General features: G+C 46.1%; 1 long non-coding RNA gene across 1 annotated transcript; it reads right to left on the bottom strand.

Annotated features, from left to right (window-relative positions):
* Window positions 1-16,035: 16,035 nt before the first annotated feature.
* LOC138526503 (uncharacterized) lies at window positions 16,036-18,542 on the bottom strand. The gene is made up of 4 exons (XR_011283589.1): window positions 18,434-18,542; window positions 17,862-17,995; window positions 17,414-17,480; window positions 16,036-17,282 (listed from the first exon to the last, which is right to left on the bottom strand). It is a non-coding gene; the product is annotated as an uncharacterized lncRNA (long non-coding RNA).
* Between the last annotated feature and the right edge of the window lie 1,314 nt (window positions 18,543-19,856).

Genomic DNA, 19,856 nt, shown 5'->3' with positions numbered 1-19,856 from the left:
GAAGCAACAGCAGATGAGTGGCACTGTCATACATCACTTCCATCATGTCCCTCCACAACACATGGGTCAGTGCAGGCAAAAACACATACAGTAACAGCCATGGCGCATGCCATGGACATTGGCATACATGACCAAGGGACTCATGATTCATACAATGTTGGTTTTAAAATCACATGCATCATGGGTCTTGCCATCACATGCACACACCTCACCGTAGTTCCATCCATCTGGCCCCGTACACCACAGACGCAGTGGATACAAGGATGACTAGGCTGCATCAGTGAATCTGAACATTGTCACAGACATGTGTCATGCATCCATGGCAGTTACAAGTCACAGACACGCAGGTCAGACACACACACATGGACACCATACGTGTACATGGGACCAGCACCCATCCCTCACCCCCACCCATGTCCAGGAACAGAGACTGCCATGCTTCCATGTGTCCATTCCGCACAGAGCCCCCCATGTTGCAATAGAACACATGCACCAACCATGTGGTTCACACATCACTGTACTCACATGCCTGACCATGATGTCCCTGTACACACACATACGTACATGGCCTATGTCACACATACAGGCAGGTATCAGACAACCAGCACACTGCAACATGCCCTGTCTCACACAGTAATGCTTGGCCACTTACCGCCCAACTCCAGATGGGTCTGCCTCCGAAGGATCTGGGCGTGGAGCGCTGGGTCTACGCGTTCCAGGACCCTCATCTGGATGTCACTCAGGCGTGCCCGGCCCCCCTCCGCGAGGCGCCGGGCCTTATTGAGGGTCCTGGACCTCAAGTCCTCCCAGCGCTTCTTGATGTGCTTGATGTCGCGCGTTGCCACCCCCTCCGCGTTGATGGCAAACACTACATCGTCCCAGATCCTCTCCCGTCCTTCCTTGTTGGCGCGTGGTCTTCCGAAGAGGGCATCATAATGCCCCAGGACATGCTCCACCAGGACACCGACTTCCTTCTCACTGAAGCTGGTGGCCCTCTGCCTCTCTGGCTGGGGGTCGCCACTGGTCTCAGATGGTGCTTGCCCCGACATGGCGACCCCCGAGGCAGGCGTGGGTGGGCAACTGGGTCCTGGGGCTGGGCTGTGGAGCGATGGTATCCCAGTCGGGAGTCTACTGTTCCAGCAGGGGTGGACACAGCAACTGGACCCCTGCAGATGGCTGATGTGCAGGCACCAAATGGCAGGGCACGGTGGCAGCAGGCAGGCAGGCAGGCAGCAGCAGATGGCACGTGGGAGGCTGCTCGGGGCACTGGGGGGCAGTAATTCGGCCTTCTGGGCAGGAGCGTGGTCTTCCGTGTGTTTTCGCGTGGCCAGCTTGATACGGAGTGATTTGGCACGTGAAAAATCTGCACGTCAGCGTGTAATTCGAGGAAAGGCCCTTAGCGCGTAAGCGCGTCAGCACGCGTACGCGATTTCATTGGACCAAAGGCCCTTACAGCGTAAGCGCGTCTGTGACGTTTTGCGCACGGGCCTTGCCCTGGCAGGGCTTGGAGATCCCGCGTGCCTTTATGTTCTGTACGTGCTTTTCGTGCGGTGCGTGTGTTTTCCATCCGTTGGGGTTCACACGCTATTACTTCACAGCGGGTGTTGGCTACGCGTTCTACTACACGCAAGGCAGACGGTGAGTGGTACCCCGCTCCCCCAGGCCCGATCGCGTGAGAAAATTCCCGCGCACCCCTGAAATACACGCGCCCAGGCTATTCGCGTGTAAAACTTCACGCGCACCCCTGAAATACACGCGCCCAGGCTATTCGCGTGTGGAACTTCCCGCGCACCCCGAAATACACGCGCCCAGGCTATTCGCGTGTGGAACTTCCCGCGCACCCCTGAAATACACGCGCCCATGCTATTCGCGTGTGGAACTTCCCGTGCACCCCTGAAATACACGCGCCCAGGCTATTCGCGTGTGGAACTTCCCGCGCACCCCTGAACTTCCCGTGCACCCCTGAAATACACGCGCCCAGGCTATTCGCGTGTGGAACTTCCCGCGCACCCCTGAAATACACGTGCCCAGGCTATTCGCGTGTGGAACTTCCCGCGCACCCCTGAAATACACGCGCCCAGGCTATTCGCGTGTGGAACTTCCCGCGCACCCCTGAAATACACGTAGCACGCTCCCCCAGGCCCGATCGCGTGAAAAAGTTCACGCGAACCCCTGTAATACACGTAGCCCGCTCCCCCAGGCCCGATCGCGTGAAAAAGTTCACGCGAACCCCTGTAATACACATAGCCCGCTCCCCCAGGCCAGGTCGCGTGTGTGACTTCCTGCGAACCCCCGGAATACACGTACCCCGCTCAATCGCGTGTGTGACTTCCCGCGCAACCCCGAAATACACGTGCCCCGCTCGCACAATTGCTGTATGTTGCCACTTTTGTAATGCGCAGGGACGCTACCGCCTGCCTTCGTGTGGCGGACGTGTATCGGCTTGTGCGTGTCTTTCGCTGTGCGAAAGACACGCTGTGCGTGGCTTTGCCCTATTCGGTTCCATTAATACGTGTGGTTCGGGTGCGTGTGGGCGTTCCCTCTGCTTCCCTGCAGTACATCCCCAGTTACGCCCTTGTTTTCGCAAGTTGTTCCCCATTCCGCGCGTTACGCCCCGTGTTCCGCCCACTTTCTAGTGTATGCGCAGAGGTTGTGCGCTTTCACTGTGCGCGTCGCGCACGTCTTTCGGGATGTTGCAGTGACGTGTGCGCCATGCACGGGTTTGGCGCACATCCCGAGGAAGACACGCGCAGGGACTTCCATGAATCGCGTGCGCCTCTTTTTTTCCGCTTGCGCCTGCTTGCGCCTGCTTGCGCCTGCTTGCGCGTAGATTTTCGGCGCACGTTTGTTCCATGAATCGGCCCCTTAATCTTCTCCTATTCCATCTTCAGTTTTAGAACCAGCAAAATACGCTCTGCAAAGTTGTTATTCAAGAGTTAAACAAATCTCACTTTCACGCCGTTGATTGAACTGTCTTTCAAAGCACCATGTCACATGATAAAGCAACCTGACAAAATATAACACCTATTGTAATAGAAACTTATGTGCAAAAAGCAAATATGCAAATATTTGTCAGAAAAAGAGGGGGCATAGTGAGCCTCACAATCGGGTGCAATGGCATGCAAGCCAGGCAAAAATCTAAGCGGCAGTCTGTCTATCTGCTGAGCTACCTTTCCAGATCTGCACTTCTATCCATTTATCCTATTTTCCTTGTCCATCACCCTCCGGTGTCCTTTCCTTGCACCTCATCCTCAATGCCCCTACACTTCCCATTCCCTTCCAATAAATGTTCTGCCCTCCTTTTTTGCTCCATCTTTTAACGCTCGCTCAATCCCCTTTCCTTCCACACTCACCTCTTCGCTTGCTGCTATTTTTCAGCCATCAATTGCTTGTCACTCACCCCTTCAATTACCCATCACAGCAAGCACATTGTTTGAACTTACCATCATCCGTTGCCCTTGTTCACATGTAGACCGTAGGCCATATTGATTTGCCAGTCAGCCTCTGCAAGATGCAAAAAGACGCTGTGGCAGGGGTCTTGCTGGTAATTCTGGCTTGGGTTTGCAGGTGGATGATGCCGACATAAAGATGCCCTGAGAACTTGGCTGTAATTGTGCTCCCAAGTTGCAGTTTTTTGAGAGGTCGGCTGCATTCTTCAATTCATGGAGGCAGAGGAGACTACAAGGGGAGTCCGCCTGGCAACTGGTGATGGAGAGGGAGTAAGGACGATTGTGTTTGCAAGGAAGGTGCTGCATGTGTGTGTATTTATATTTCGGTCTGTGTGACTGTGATTATGTGTTAAGTGCATTTGTGACTGTGTCAAGTATATGTGTAAGGATGTATGTTGTGTGTTCACATGACAGTGTATCTTTGCATATTTACTTGATTTGTAGGTGTCTTATGTTGTTCACATACGTGTTCTGCACAAGACAATGAAAAACGATAGCATACTCAATTTGTAGTCTCCTAATCATTAGTACCTGAATTTTAAATCTTTCTGTGTGGGGGTGCTAACTCTGTTCGAAAGTCAGCACCTCAAATCATGCTGCAGCTGTTACTTTAGCCACCATTCTGTAACATCCATGGATGCTATTAAACACTTTCTGTAATTCACTCACAAGTGACCAAGACATTCCCCACAACATTCGTACACGTTGAAACAGAGGACACACCAATAAGATAAGTACTTATTCACTTCTTTTGAGGGAGGGTGGAGAATATGCCAGTTACCTTTATACTAGCTGGTTAGTTCATGTTTCTTTTGTTGATGTTTCATTGGAATGTTTTGTTTAAATGTCTTATTTTCAAGCGCCTTTGCAGCAGCCATAAGACAGCACACAGAAACCCCCTAAACACGCCAAAGAAACAACTGAACAGGCCCTCAGGACACAGTAGCTGCAGCCGAGGCTGAAAAGGTGAGTCCAAAGCTGGATTATGTAAATAAACTCCCATAAGCACCCAACCTCAGCCAAAGAGGATTCCTGCCTCACACACCGATATAATCATTACCTATAAGGCCCCAGCAAGACTCGGGGAACCTCCAATAAGGCCAGACTGGGCTGCTTCTCCCAAGGAAGCCGTGGTTGAAATTCCACCCTCATTTAAATGTGCCCATACATCCTTCCAGCTGTCCCATCTATAGAACCTGGCCATTCATGGCTTAGGAAGGTAAGAAGATGGGTCTTGCGTGCTGTCTGGACTTGGGCCTGGTTTCTACGTGCTTTAGCTCACCGGGACACTGTGAATGGCTCAGAAGTCTGGCCATAGACTGGCGTTGTGTCCTTAAGCCCTTTACACAAGCCTAGAGTTTTGGTAACTGTGACATAAATGAGGAAACCAACACAAACTAGAGTTGTTTTGCTTGCTTTCAGGGAGCTTTTGCAAACTTGGCAAATTCGGATTTCTGACATACAACCCCTCCCAAATGTTGTTGGGGGCCTAGGGACGTAAGCAAGTAAGCGGGAGGGCTTTGCCACCTGTTTTCTTGGGCATGGCTTCAACATGCTCCAGCTCACCATGCAGCGAGTACATTCCAGACATACCCCACTGGCACAGTTAGCTCCTCCCCTCCAGCTATCTCTCCACTTAGCAACACGCCCCATGGAATAAAGTTCAGTCCCATGACAAATGTGGTCCAATTGTACACACAGCTCCTCCACCTTTTCCTTCTCATGCCTTCCTGAGCATCTTATCTATCCCTCACCCTCATCCAAACTAAACATCCAACTTTGCTTCTCCCTACCTCGACTGAATGTTCTAACACACTCTGATGTTTCAAGGAAAGCGCTTTGTTGCCATAAACTAAGGCAGGAAGTGCTATACAACTGCAAGTTAACATAAGATAGCATAACCTATGGACCCTTAATGCCTCTGAAACAAGGATTTGTAATAGCTCCAGAGGGTTGCAACAGCAGCACAACCGACATTACAATCCAGGTTGCTCCAGAGGATTCCAACGGCAGCGCAACCAACATTACTATCCAGGTTTACAGAATCTGACTTTTATATGCGTACATTGCCTGCGGTTGGCTGTATGAAAATATGTCTGCAACCTAAGCTCTTTCCTTTCTTACTCATTCTTTGTGGAGATCCATGTGTGGGGCCCTTGCAGTATTATTTACAACATTGTGGAAATCAACTTGTGTGCCTCAACCCATCGACACACAATCTGAGTAGACCTTTCAGCACTCAGTTCCTTCCAGGCAGGCTGGATTCTGAAGTTTTCAGTTTTTTGTTTTCTTTTTTTGCATATTACATCCCTGGCCCAGACACCAGCAACCCTGCCAGCATTGGGTGTGATTGCCCCTTTGCACCCCCTTCCCAGCCTACACCTGTACACAGAACAGTTCATTGACACTTACAGTGCATGTCAATGTGGGCAAAGGCTGAGAGCCTGAGTCTAGTTACAACAGCCTGCACTGCAATGTGCCCATGGGTTCAAGCAACTGCTGTGTAGTTCCTTTCACTCACTTGGCCCTTTACCACCAGAAAGCACCTGCTTAGCTGGTCTTCTCTGAACTGAGGGTGGAAAACCTGAATGCTTACATGCTGCTTTTCTCATACCTTCAAAGCCACGTTTTGATAACTTTATTTGAACTAACTGGAAACGGTATGTTGAGAGGGTACAATCCCTGACATTAATGACACATATGCAATATATATACGTGCCCTTTCCAAACCTATGATGGAAGGGGACCTGAATCCTAGTGCTTGGTGCCATCGGCTCAGCGTTTGTGGCATTTTAGGTGTGCTCAAAGGAAAGATCTCAAGCAAGCAAGAGTACGCCCAGCGTGGGGAGAGTGAGTCAACAATGTTAACCCTCATCGACCTTCACTGGGTCCTACTGCACACATGAACCACCTTCAAGTCTTACTGCATCATCTATAAGGCCGTCACCCTCAAGTCACCCAGCTACCTCGCGGAGAAACTCAGCAACTCCGGCAGACAGCGCACCACCAGAAGTCAGGACACGTGCAGACTTGAAATCTACTGATGCAAAAAGGAAAGGATCAGAAAACCAACCTTCTCTGCCTACGCTAGGAGCTCCTCCCCGTCGGCATCAGACTCGCCCCCACGCTCCTACAATTCAGGAAGAACTCACGACGCACCTCTTCAAGGAATCTCTCCTCAAAACCTAGATGATCACGTTGCTCCTCGGACGACCTGACTCGCATGAAGCCGCCTACCCCCTCTTCCCCACCACCCGTTAAACCTGTACCTCCCCTCTGTGCTCCTCTGTATCCTATCCTACCGCTGTATATCTGTTCTGTTGTTACCTCTGAAAAGTGCTTCTTTATGCATCTGTACTGTTGTATAGCTCTGTAAAGCGCTCCATTATGTATCCGTATTGTTGTATACCTCTGTAAAGCGCTTCGTTGCTTATCGAAGCTAGGTCCGCACTCAATAAATACAATAATATCACACCTTCACAAAAGCAGCCACAGGCACAGGCAGGTCAACTTTAAAGAATATGCAATCTATTTCCTTCCGGTTTGAAGATGGTCATGGATTGTGTGCAGTAGGGCGAGATTTTCTCTAAAACCCCTTGGATGTTTGTAATTTCTAACCCCCACCTCTTGTGTGGCAGTAACATTGGAAAACTTTTTTATGAGGTATTTGACCTCCTATTCAGGTGATATTTACTACATGCGATATTCCTACAAATATGCTATGTAGTGAATGCTGCTGGTCCATAATCAATCGTCACACATGGTCTGAAAGAAACACTTGTGTACAGGCACGTTATAAATGACTTATCATATCTTATCATATCTGAGAGCTGGTCTTCTAACTCCTAATTCAAATGTGTTACACTCCCACTCCCAATCCCAGGAAAGATTCCGTTTTCCACTGAACAGATTTCCCTAATCCAACTCAAGCTGGACACGGCAAGGCACAACTTGGAAACTAGACATGGGGGTGGTGCGGGGTGTCTACAGATCCAGTGTGATCATCGAGAGCCATTTTTGTGTCAACGGGGAGCAGGAACAGCAGAACAGACACAAATGATATGATAGGTTATTTATAACGGGCTTAATACCCAGAGGTTTCTAAGCGCGGACCCGGGGATCGAACCTGTGTTGCTCTGTGCCCTCTTACTTCCAAGGCGAGCACGTTGCCACTGAGATATCCTCCCTCATAAGAGAGGGTCAACACCTATGTTTAGTTAATCAGGGTGGGTGTGAGCAACACCCACAGGTATGATGGAAATCAAACTAGAATTGATAAGAGTTACTATAAAATGATTTTTGGGATGGGTCAACTGTAATGTGTCTGAGGCCTAACTATGAAAACGCTGCCCTTCCCCAGGATTCCATAATTAAAGATCTTGGAAAGTCTCCATTTATGATGCTACGGTGCTCTTCTTCCTTCTTGGCCATCTTCATTGTTAGGAATATAGCACCCTGCTCGCTTCTTGGCCATCTTCATTCTTAGGAATATAGCACCCTGCTCGCTTCTTGGCAGACTTCACTCCTAGGGATATAGCACTCTGCTTGCTTCTTGGCAGACCTCATTCCTAAGGATATAGCACTCTGCTCACTTCTTGGCCATCTTCATTCTCAGGAATATTGCACCCTGCTCACTTCTTGGCCATCTTCATTGTTAGGAATATAGCACCCTGCTCGCTTCTTAGCAGACTTCACTCCTAGGGATATAGCACTCTGCTTGCTTCTTGGCAGACCTCATTCCTAAGGATATAGCACTCTGCACACTTCTTGGCCATCTTCATTCTTGGGGATATAGCACCCTGCTTGCTTTTTGGCCATCTTCATTCTTAGGAATATAGCACCCTGCTCGCTTCTTGGCAGACCTCATTCCTAGGGATATAGCACTCTGCTCACTTCTTGGCCATCTTCATTCTCAGGAATATTGCACCCTGCTCACTTCTTGGCCATCTTCATTGTTAGGAATATAGCACTCTGCTCGCTACTTGGCCATCTTCAATCTTAGGAATATAGCACCCTGCTTGCTTCTTGGCCATTTTCATTCTTAGGAATATAGCACCCTGCTCGCTTCTTGGCCATCTTCATTCTTAGGGATATAGCACCCTGCTTGCTTCTTGACAGACCTCATTCCTAGGGACATAGCACTCAACTCGCTTCTTGGCTATCTTCATTCTTAGGAATATAGCACCCTGCTCGCTTCTTGGACATCTTCATTCTTAGGAATATAGCACACTGCTTGCTTCTTGGAACACCTCATTCCTACGGGTACAGCACCCCTTCTCGCTTCTTGGCCATCTTCATTCTTAGGAATATAGCACCCTGCTCGCTTCTTGGCCATCTTCATTCTTAGGAATATATCACCCTGCTCGCTTCTTGGCCATCTTCATTCTTAGGAATGTAGCACCCTGCTTGTCTTCTTGGTCATCCTCATTCGTAGGAATATAGCACACTGCTTGCTTCTTGGCAGACCTCATTCCTAGGGATATAGCACCCTGCTCGCTTCTTGGCCATTTTCATTCTTAGGACTATAGCACCTTGCTTGCTTCTTGGCCATCTTCATTCTTGGGGATATAGCACCCTGCTTGCTTTTTGGCCATCTTCATTCTTAGGAATATAGCACCCAGCTCACTCCTTGGCCATCTTCTTTCTTAGGGATATCGCACCCTGCTTGCTTCTTGGCAGACCTCATTCCTAGGTGTATATAGCACCCTGATCGCTTCTTGGCCATCTTCACTTAGGAATATAGCACCCTGCTCGCTTCTTGGCGATCTTCATTCTTAGGGATATAGCACCCTGCTTGCTTCTTGACAGACCTCAATCCTAGGGACATAGCACTCTACTCGCTTCTTGGCCATTTTCATTCTTAGGAATATAGCACCCTGTTCGCTTCTTGGCCATCTTCATACTTAGGAATATAACACCTTGCTCGCTTCTTGGCCATCTTCATTCTTGGGGATATAGCACCCTGCTTGCTTTTTGGCCATCTTCATTCTTAGGAATATAGCACGAAGCTCACTTCTTGGCCATCTTCTTTGTTAGGGATATAGCACCCTGCTTGCTTCTTGGCAGACCTCATTCCTAGGGATATAGCACCCTGCTCGCTTCTTGGCCATCTTCATTCTTAGGAATATAGCACCCTGCTTGCTTCTTAGCCATCTTCATTCTTAGGGATATAGCACCCTGTTTGCTTCTTGGCAGACCTAATTCCTAGGGATATAGCATTTTGCTTGCTTCTTGACACTCCAACCAGCGAGTACTTCTGGCCCCCTGCTTTAAGATAATTATCATCCACAGGTCATCCTCCTGCACCACATCAATACCTTCCAACACACGGCAAGTATTTCTTCGCCCTGTTTTAGGGTAATTTTCAGGCCTAGATATTCCCAGAATCTACTTTAGGACTCCCTCAAGGCCATTACCCCCTTTTTGGTTGGTTGCGACAACACTTGCACAAAACCAGCCTTACAGCTAAGAGGCATGCACAAAAACCCATTTGTACTCCCTAAAATCAGGAAAATGTGCCCACCAAAAATGGGAAACAACAGACATATAGGAGCCTAACCTCTGCTCCTACCCACAATGTTCCTCTAATATTTTCGAATCCATGACCAGCAGAGCAGTCAGATAGGAAGGGCCTCTAATAATATTACTGCTCGATCTTAAGAGGAATTTTAATGGGAAAGAACACCTTTTAATAAGCATAGAGTATCCCCATTGGCATAGCTAATTACTTTTTACTCCCTGAAAAATCACTTGTTTCCAGGTAAGCAGTAAAATATTTTCAGAGCTCTGCTTGGCACCCTGCCATATGAAGTGAAGTGAGGGAGCACATAATACAGCTTTTGATTTTTCTCTCCTTTCCTTCCTGCAGCCTAGTCAACATTCAACAATCACCTTACAGAGTTTTTTATGGAGCATCAAAGTAAATCACATATATTTGCTTTTGAAGTTAATAGCTGCAATGCTCAGAGCTACACATGAGTGGCGACCTTCGTCTGTAACTAGGAACCCAACTTTTGCAATTCCCTGTTGTCAGTTAAACAAGATGTATGGGGATGCTAGAGGAAAAAAAAGTAGAAAACATGATTATATTGGAAAGCCCCCTGGAGCTGCCCATAGAAGGAACAAAGGGTGCAGTTTCCTAGATTGTTCTTAGCGTTTCCTACCTTTAGCAAACAAACACATTTCCTTTACTGTACTTCTGAAGCGTCTGGTTTTGTTCTTTAACCCCAAGGTGTTTTCACTCGTGCCCTTGCTAGGTAACCTTCCCTGGTTCCTTTGTTAGCATCCAATACTAGTTGACCAGGATCTGTAAAAGTGAGGGATTGTATCTATTAAACACTCACTGGGATATATGCATACCCACAATACTTTGCAAGAAAAACTCATATTTGAAACCTCATCATCATATCATGGGCAATTTAAGAAAATGCCATGAGCACGTATATAATTATTTTGCAATACACCGATTGTTTGCAGCATAGTTCATCCTAATATTATGTAGAATTGTACAAGTGTTCAGTGAAGCTGTTTTTGTAAAACAGAGTTACTGTATAATTTGTTAAGGTCTGTGCCCGCTGAATCTCTGAAAATCTTGCTCTCACACTTACAGGTTAATGTAAGTAATGCTAAAGTAGGAGACTCTGAGCATGACATTTGCCTACTCAAAATCCTTAGAGGGCAAATTAATATTTATATGGTGTTATCTTGCAAGGGTGTGCTCCAGAGTGCTTGTGTTGCATATGTTCAAGGAATAGGAAGCATGGGATGAGATTACACATCCAATTAGCCTGCTTACTAAAAGTCTCTATCTGATATTTCAGCTGACAGTAGGGTTACACAGTGTGGGTGATGCTTTTGCTAAAGCACCATGAGTCGCCCTAATTCTGGTGCTGGAACATTATTTATATTACAATGAACATAAAAAAGTGACCTTGATGAAAGGACTGTGGGCATGCTAGGTTACTGAGGTTGATGACTGTGCCGGCGGGTGTGGACATGGCCTCCAGGATGGAATCTGACTCTGCGGGAGGCCTTTGGAAGCATTCGCTTTCGGGGATCAATGATCTGAGCAGTTTTGACCCATAGAGGGACCCAAGGGTGTAAGCCATTTATATCTTCCGGGCAGCACATCACACTTTGTGCCCGCACCCCGTATCCCAGGAGCCCCTCAGGAAGGAGGGATATGCCATGTGACTTAGTCATGTACTCTTTGTTGATGTTTACATGATGGATCGCCCTAGAGAAGTAGAGGAGTTTGTCTGAAGGGGAGCTTTGTGGCTCACTTAGTATTGTTAAACACTCAGTCAATTTGCAGCCAACTGTCAGCCAACTCATTGTCCTCTATGATCGATGACAGACAGGCAAGTTTCTAGGGCCTTGTATTGATCGCTTGCTGGTGATGTGTAGTTATTGCTGATTGTTGTCAGCTAAATAGTGGTATAGGAGGTTGCTGCTATGGTTTTCGTGAGAGGTTGAAGGTAGACTTTGAAGACCATGGGAGTGACAGGGAGAGTGGAGTCTACCACTCGGGCTGCTTATGAGAGACAATAAAGCAGGATTTTGAAGTCCAATCTGTCAATGGCAAAGCTGAGGCCTAGCATGCAAGACTTGCTAGTATGGACTGCTTCGCAATGATTGTGCACCGGTGCCCACATGAGAAGCTGGGCTGTAGTGGGGTGAAAGGCGGTGTTAACCAAGGGAGCCTTGAGTGATAGAGAACATGATCCCAGATATGGTGGCATGGAGGACAATAGACTGGTAGTTCTTAGTGATTGGCGTATTTTCTGATTGCTTTCTTTACAATCTTTATAAAGCGCTTACATTCTTGGTGAAGACGTCTAGACCCTTTAGACAAGGACAGTTCCTGAGTGAGGGAAGGATGATGACTTATTCAATGGGAACCTGAACTGCTCTTTATCTAAATGAGTTAACATGCAGGCTTCCGGTCTTTCATTGGGGGTGGCTGCTGGGGATTGGTTTGAGGAAGACAACGGAAATAGTATTGTATTTATTTAATAACCGGGTGTCATTTCAAACAGAAATGATTTTCAAAATAGCGACTAACAGAGAGCAGAAGTAGTCCTCGGGTAGGTTGACTATACATAGCAATGCGGCTGGATATAAGGATACCTTGAGAGCCAGAGAGTGATCCTAAGGGTAGAATGCAGGCGAGGTGGGTTGGGCAGTTATTTTGGAGAGGAGGGTCGGAGGGGTTTGGCTGGCTTCTTCCATCCCTAGTAGATGAAGTTTGAGCAGCGTTATGAAGAGTTCCACTGACCAGATGGCTTTGGTGGCTGGGGGAGAGCCTTCCAGTCGAGTTGGGAAGTAGGGGAAAGGGTTGAAAGCAGGCGGGGATACAGGGGGTTAGGGTGCTGAAAGGTTCCGAAGATATTAGAAGCAGAGAGTGTGAAAGCGAGTAAACGGTGAGATAGTCAGTGAGGTAATGCGGGCAAGCCAGATGGATGGATTTATAGACGAGTAGCAATGTTTAAAGAATGGTTGATCTTGCATGGAGATCCATCCAGCGTGGTGGACAGTAGCGGTGAGGCAGGATATGGGAGGTTGAATAGGGTGCCTGTCGCAAAGTTGAAGACTTTGTTGACAGGAGCATAAGACAAAAAAGGGTAGGCCGCGACTTGCTCAGAAGTCCAGTTTGCTGAACACATGAGCAGAAACTTCCATTCCACAAATATTCTGGACGGCCGATTTCTGGCCCTCATCCCATCCTTCGGTCTTCTTCCCCTACCTGAATCATCCGTACGGAACGTTGGTGTGCGGTTTTCGGCCACACTGACCATGGATGAATAGGTATGTACATCCGGTCACTTTAAACTCCGGATCCTCCGGAAGGTTCTCCCTTTTATTCCGTCACTAAACCAGGCACCTCTGGTCTGTAACTCACTTTATCTGGCCCAACCTGCCCATCTGACGGGGCGGCTGCAATTACTTCAGAATGCCGCCGCCAGATCTATCATCCACCCTCCTTTTGGCACACACATGTCTCCTCTGCTACGTCAACTGCATTGGCTTCCCGTTGCTCAGCGGATTATGTTCAAATCCATGTGCTTGGTGCACAGGGTCTTCTATGGCCCTGGAGCTGAATACCTGCAAGCCAAATTCCGCCGGTACCTGCCTACTTGCACGCTCCGTTCTCAAGGGACGTGTCAGGTGGCGGTGCCTCACTTTAGGCTCGCTCGTAAAGGTGGTTGTGCGTTCTCGGTAGCAGCCTCTAAAGGGTGTAACAATCTGCCCATTCCCCTCTGCTGTTTTAATAGTGGCCTCTCTTGTTTTTTTATCGTCACCCCCTCTCTGTAGCGCCGTGATGGCCTCAGTTGAACGTGCGCTGGATAAGTAATTATAACATAACATAACATGAGACAAGTGTTTTAGTTCAGTGTTACGCCAGGTGTCCTGTCAGGAGGAGTACACAACTTGTGGGTGCTGTTTGGTTATTTACCCAACAATCGATGCCCATGGCCATGTTAAACCCAATGATCATTCCCACCCACTATCTTCTCCAACCCACCCAAAATACATCCTCTTGGGTCTCATTGAGCTAGCATGATCATGTATAAACAAATAAACTTCAGCCTGCCAGTGTTATTTCTGTCTGCTAAGAGTTAATGGCATACATGCAGCTGTACATGCGCTTCTGGTGTAATCAAAACGTATTAAGCAAGTGTCCCTTCAACCACTTGATTTATATCTGCTCCTTGCACTAAAGTACTGTTAGAAAGAAGCATTGACCAAGCACACAGTTTTGGCTTGTGTGTAGGTATCACTTTTTCTAGGCATTGCTACCGTATGCCCAGGCAATCACACCATTTTCCAGCTGTTGCCATCTTACGGCCACGTAGTATCAGCATGGCGCAGTGCCTGGCAAATGACTACACAAAAGTAGAAACGGTTGGCGTTTCCATTGCTTGCTCCATATTGTACTTATTGTTCCTATTCCAGCATGGATAATAGGGATCAGGGCCCCTAAAGGGACTGCCTACACTTTCTGTTTTGTGATTGCTGCCTACAGGAACAGGCTACCTGTTGGTAGAGCCTGGGACAAAGTAATTGGAGGAGTAACTGATTCATTGACCCCAGCACCCCTTTTCTGTTTGGGGGAGGGTCAATTTGTCTGTGCACTGAGCCTCAAATACCCTTAAAATCAGTCTACTAAGAAGGGGCCAATGCAGACTGAGCCTGTTTTTTCCTCTATTGACAGGGAAGGCAGGCATCACACTGTGGTCTTCTAGTCCAATGAAGGATGCAGGCACCATCGGTACGCCCAATGTATCTTTGATGATATGATATGATAGGTTATTTACAACACGCTTAATACCCAGAGGTTTCTAAGCGCGGGCCCGGGGATCGAACCTGTGTTGCATTGTATCATCTTGCTTCCAAGGCGAGCACGTTGCTGCTGAGCTATCCTCCCAGGACAATGGAGTCGCTGCTGCCATGAACCAGGGGGTCTCTGCCAGGCGCTCTTCAGCAAATCTTTTTTGACATTCTCCACCTGACCTGCAGACTGCCTTTTAGAGCGCTTCCCTGTTCCCCATGTTGCCTTTTATATATTTGTGAGGCAGGATGTGCTGTTATGACCCAGTCCCATGATTACTGTAGAAAACTGCTCTGCACCCACAGCTAAGGAACACCAACATAGAAACCTTGGGACTGAGACCATAGTCAAAATGAAAGGCGTTCTTGGCCATTGGCTAATGAAGCAAGCTGCTTCCAAAAAGCCTTATTTAAGTGTCCTATCGAGGCATGTTTATGGCATGAAAATTGTAACTTAGCAAAATAAATAATGAAGGTTTTGAAAGCAGTTTACACAATGCTTAGAGAATAAAGGAATTGCTTGTGTGAGATAATTTCCTATCACTACTTGAGAACTGTTATTTAAACATTCCAACTGCATGATAAATGCTTGAGAACTGTTAAGCAAGCATTTATCTTTGTCTAGGGCAGAAATGCATTCACTGGATCTGGTGTACGTATTGTACAATACGCACACACCACAGTGTTAAGACTTAGTGAAACAATGTAGAACCGTGTGTCCCTAATCCTATATCACATAAAAAGTGCCAACACAGCCATAAGTGTGAGCCTATATTTTCCTAGTTCCAGGTGTGGCCTGCCAGTATGAATACTGAGGCTTGATAACTCGGAGGGGTGCAGGTGCCATGTTCCGCTATGCAGACCTGGCGGGTTTAACGGTACTCGCACGCAGACTTACACAGAGGCACCGGCACTGTTGCCGGTGCCGGTGCTTCCGTGCTCTCCATTCCCATTGAGTCCTATGGGAATGGGGATTTACATTTTCCGGTGCCTGGCTTCACAGACCGCCGGGGCTGTAATGCCCCGGTGGTTCTGTGAAGTCAGGGGCCGGAAAAATGTGCAGGTCTGGTGGCAGCCAGCTGGTTTTACCGGACTTAGAATGAGGCCCAACGTTATGTATATGGGAATCACAGACTACCTCCTTCTCCTGCAATCAAACCAATTTTTTGGACCTAAACAAACCAGTTACACAAAGACTGACAAGTTTGTCAATGTGCGAAGACCAAACTCAAAAACTTCATGTTTTCATGGAGGAAACTATACATTTATTTATTTTACAAATGGTTTCCTGCGTTCAAGGTGTATTGTTTAAAAAACATAACACATCATGAGTTTCATATTCACAGACAACTATTACTCTCATTCTACAAGGCTTAGTGTACAAACAGTGGCATCTTTATTATGCCATGGAATCATTGATTCTACAAAAAAACAAAGATTGCTAGAAATTCACATTATTTACTGAACATCTTACAACAGAACGAGTCGTAAAACTCTGGGCACATTCACAATGTGGTATCTTTCACATGGATAGTGTATTAATCATATAGTTTGTATATTCCTGCACCAGGGACCTAACCCTTATTATGTCCTGTGACCCTGCCTCAAAACTGGATGAGGACTGGGTTTTTTTTAGAATGAGGTCAGGACCGTGCCCCTAACACACTAGAAAAACATTTACTAAAAGGATCCTGCACCTCACTTTGTCTCCTTTTCTAGTGAGAAAAATGCTCACAATAGCCCCTACAGGGTGTGCAACTCCACAGTTCAAAACAAAAAACAATTCTGGAGCATTATAAATTGAGAAATATATATATTTATTTTATTTGTACCATATTTCAGTTTATTTTTTTAAAAGACATATACAACCTGAATGGGGTTGCAATGTACACCTTTTTTTAAAAAATGTAATAGAAAAATATTACCTAACATACATTACCTACGTGAAACACCACATCTAGTATGACACAAATTAGAAAAAGGAAAAAAGAGGAGAAAAAAACGAGTGATAAATTCAGCAATAAGCTGGTAACGCTGGGTCCACCTCAAGCGTCCTCCACCTGAATGTTAACACTAACACAGTTCATCAACACATACACAATGGGTAAAAAAGTACATTTACATAAAATCACATTAAGAACCTACAAACAATTCTGAAAAAAGCAAAAAACGCTACTAGTAAAGCTATATACGTGTAACATTTAGCTGCCTAGTACTTCATCCTTAGGTAAGTTCGGATTGTTCAAAATTTTTTTTAAAAATACAAGCTGTTAATGCTCTATTACGGCCGTGTCTTAATCACACGGTATCTTCATCCCGACATGTTTCTTTCCCTAAATCTGTGGATCTTGTGCAGGGAAATTCTTCAGGGGTATTGCTTCAGAAAGATGAACAGTATAACATTAAACACAGTTGTATAATGTTGGTTCCTTATAGAGAAACTTGGTTTGGCCAGGAGTTGCAGCCCTCGAGGGTTTCCTTCTTGTTATACTTAGTTATAACCTTATGGAAAAAGGGGGGAGGGTAAAGAAAAAAGAGAAATGGACACACCATCAAAGTGGGTTGTGTTGGGCTCAGAACAAAGTCAAGCATACTTCTCAACCTTTGTTTATAATTAACACGGTGAGGCTTACCACACTACAAATTTATACAGTAGTCTGAGGTGTAAGGAGCGCTGCTTTAAAGTAGGGCGCTGATTCCCTAAAGGGAAGGGAGAGAAAATAACATATAACACCTGGTCAGTGTTGCGTCTAGACAAAGCGATTTTTCACTGTAAAACAAGGTGTAGGTAGCACCGATAGTCTGGACCACAGAACAACTTAGATTTATCAAGTGCACCAAATAGCCTTGTCTATAAAAAGTCAACAATGGGATTTGAGGATACTAAAGAGTGCAAAATCCATATGAATATGGAAAGACCAAGTCTCAATAATTAGTGTACTTGCTTCCGTATTAAGCTGATGTCAACATAAGCTTCCTGTCATATCAAAGCCTCCATTCCACATACCTGTTTAATTGCAACTCATGCAATTCGTTAAATGCTTATTAGGAAGGCAAAAAGAACGCAAAAAGAACGCATACCTGACACGGCGTGAGGGAGAGGTCCCTTCTTGATCAGGTTTTCCTGTTAGTCTCTATAGCCGTTTCCCATGGAATGCCAGCTGCTAATTAGATTCTGGTGCGTGGGTTCTAGTATCAAGCTTTTTTTAGTGAAACTGTGAAAACAAATGTAATAGTGCAAAAAATAAACACTATTGCTCATTCCTGCTCGCGTGCCTTCATCTGCATTTTATAAGAAATTGTATATGGTTATTGTTTAATGTAAAAAACGCTGTTTTTAGAGTAGCATCATGCACGATGTCGCATAATTTAGAGTCGGTGCGGGGCGCCTCCTGTAGTAGATACCTCTAGTCTTTGTAAAGCCATGCTTGCACTGGCTCTGCACGTGAATTTTACAAAGAAAGCTGGTAGCGCGAGTGTTTGCAGCTGTTCGTAATGAGTACCACGCTCCCCCATGTGCTAATGGAATATGAAACTGAATCTCAACACGCCTGCATGCGCCCAAAACGAGTGAATACAGATCTGTTCCTATACGGGTATTATGCTAAAGCAGGCTGTGTAAGGAAAAATATATATAACGGGCAGTTTCTTACCTCGCAGTTAGTTTTCCATGCTGCTGGTTCTTGGCATGCGTTAATGTTTCGCATTAGTCGTCGGATCTGCTCGACTGATCCCTTCTGCAGTCACACTGCTTAAAGCCTCGCTCTCCCGGAAGTGTGCAATTAGGCTCCCGTGACAAACCGATGGCATGAACACTAGTACGTTCAGACGCGGGCGCTTTTTTGTGCTTACTGAACCTCCATGGTAGTGCAGTGGCAACACATGCCTGCTGTGAAATGAAAAAAACGAAGGCTTGTGGGGGCCCGAATCTGACACATGGCTAAATGCCAAAGTATAACACAGTGGATGTCTCTAATCCATTGAAAGTCTTAAAACTTGCTCTAGGTTGTCAGATACATACAATATAGGATGAAACTCCTTTGTTGTTAAACGAGAGGCGAATCTGCCTGGTCACTCGTATTTCTGTACTCAATCTAAATTTATTAAATATGGCATTTGGTCACTTCATGTAGCATAACTAATCTGATAATAAAGGGTGGATTCAGAAAATAGTATAAAGTAAAAATAACTGGAAACAAATGCCTAAACTGAAAAAACCTTATATACATAAATTGGCTTTGTAAAGCGCAATATATGGGGCCTGTATTTGCCCTTCTTTACAAAGACTTCCAATCGATCAATTCATTTAAGCCAATGTCAACTGAATTGCGCAGGTAAATAAGTCTTTGTTCCTGATTGATGAGTTTTTTCTTATTGACTAATGTTGGTTCTGTTGAATCCAACTGTAGGAATACGCTCCATGTGAGTGACTCGATGTGTGATCCATGGGCAAAAAATGGCCTACCATTGGGGCTGTTGTGTTGCGATTGCGTATGCAACTTTTATGTTCAGTGATCCTCTGTTTCACCTTCCTTTCGGTCATCCCAATATAGATTTTTCGGCATGGGCACCAAATTACATAAATAACCATTTTTGAGTTGCAATTCGTAAGTTGTCGTTGTAGCCATGGTCTCTTCAGACCTAAATCTACCTCTTTGGTGCGTTTGGTACTGGCACAGCAACTACAATTGCCACAAGGAGTGTGACCTGTAGGTTTGCTCATGCCCCAGGATTCAGTGAGCGTTTTTTGAGGGTGTTTAACAGAGATATCATTTCTGGTCACCAGATCTTTGATGTTTGGGCCTCTTTTAAACGCACATAATGGGCGTTGAAGAGGGCATTCACCTCCACTCAATATGTGCCAGTTACGTTTAATAATGGCATTCACCTTATTGGAAAGTGGGTTAAAGGTACTCACAAAGACTATTTGATCTTCCGTTTTGGCCTTTGTCCTATATTCCAAGAGAGCTTCTCTGTTATTATTCCTAGCCCGTTTCCAGGCTGTTTTTACAATCTTTTTAGGGTATCCTCTTGCTGTTAATTTGGCACCTAAAGCTGTTGCTTCATTTTCAAACA

This window comes from Ambystoma mexicanum, chromosome 7p, assembly GCF_040938575.1.
Source record: "Ambystoma mexicanum isolate Mex_15411 chromosome 7p, UKY_AmexF1_1, whole genome shotgun sequence".
Classification (NCBI taxonomy): Eukaryota; Metazoa; Chordata; class Amphibia; order Caudata; family Ambystomatidae; genus Ambystoma; species Ambystoma mexicanum.
The sequence above is the reverse complement of the archived record's forward strand: the minus strand, read 5'-3'. Positions and strand labels throughout refer to the sequence as shown.